Source organism: Eutrema salsugineum, unplaced genomic scaffold (assembly GCF_000478725.1).
Source record: "Eutrema salsugineum unplaced genomic scaffold, Eutsalg1_0 scaffold_10, whole genome shotgun sequence".
Taxonomy (NCBI): Eukaryota; Viridiplantae; Streptophyta; class Magnoliopsida; order Brassicales; family Brassicaceae; genus Eutrema; species Eutrema salsugineum.
This window is the reverse complement of record NW_006256908.1, coordinates 228,914-229,835: the sequence shown is the minus strand read 5'-3', so window position 1 is coordinate 229,835 and position 922 is coordinate 228,914. Positions and strand designations below refer to the sequence as shown.

The 922-nt window shown below is 45.2% G+C and overlaps 1 non-coding gene across 1 annotated transcript; it reads right to left on the bottom strand.

Moving 5' to 3' along the window:
• Positions 1–65: 65 nt before the first annotated feature.
• Positions 66–184, bottom strand: LOC112081796. The gene has a single exon (XR_002896717.1). It is a non-coding gene; the product is annotated as a 5S ribosomal RNA (ribosomal RNA).
• Between the last annotated feature and the right edge of the window lie 738 nt (positions 185–922).

Genomic DNA, 922 nt, shown 5'->3' with positions numbered 1-922 from the left:
GTTCGAAGATGCCTTGTATTTCAATGAAAAGACCTAAAAAAAAAAGAATCAAGAGAAACAAAAAAGGGGTGAAACACGAGGACTTCCCGGGAGGCCACCCATCCTAGTATTACTCTCGCCCAAGCACGCTTAACTGCAGAGTTCTGATGGGATCCGATGCATTAGTGCTGGTATGATTGCACCCGATAGTATATGTATCGCAATAGCACATATCCTTTGCCTTTGAGTCCGCAATGAATCTCTTTTCATGTGTTGCACTGTTTATATGGCTTTTCCGCCCAGCTGCGACGAGCATTCATGCCAAGATATATAAGTTAGGACACCACGTTTGACGACACTTAAACCCGGGCTTATGTTTTAGAAAAGGGCCCGGAAGAGGGTCTAAAACTCAAAATTTTGGCCTTTTAAACCGCACCCATGGTCTTTAGACCCTTGGACACGCCAGAGAGCACACTTGGGGCTTTCCGTTAGTATATGTATAGCAATAGCATATATGCTTTGGCTTTGAGTCCGCAATGAAATCTCTTCGCGTGTGTTGCACTTTTTATATGGCTTTTCCACCCAGCTGCGACGAGCATTCATGCCAAGATATATAAGTTAGGACACCACGTTTGACGACACTTAAACCGGGGCTTATGTTTTAGAAAAGGGCCCGGAAGAGGGTCTAAAACTCAAAATTTTGGCCTTGTAAACCGCACCCATGGGCTTTAGACCCTTGGACACGCCAGAGAGCACACTTGGGGCTTTCCGTTAGTATATGTATCGCAATAGCATATCTCCTTTGGCTTTGAGTCCACGATGACATCTCTCCGCATATGTTGCACTGTTTATATGGCTTTTCCCGCCCAGCTGAGACGAGCATTCATGCCAAGATATATAAGTTAGGACACCACGTTTGACGACACTTAAACCGGGGCTTATG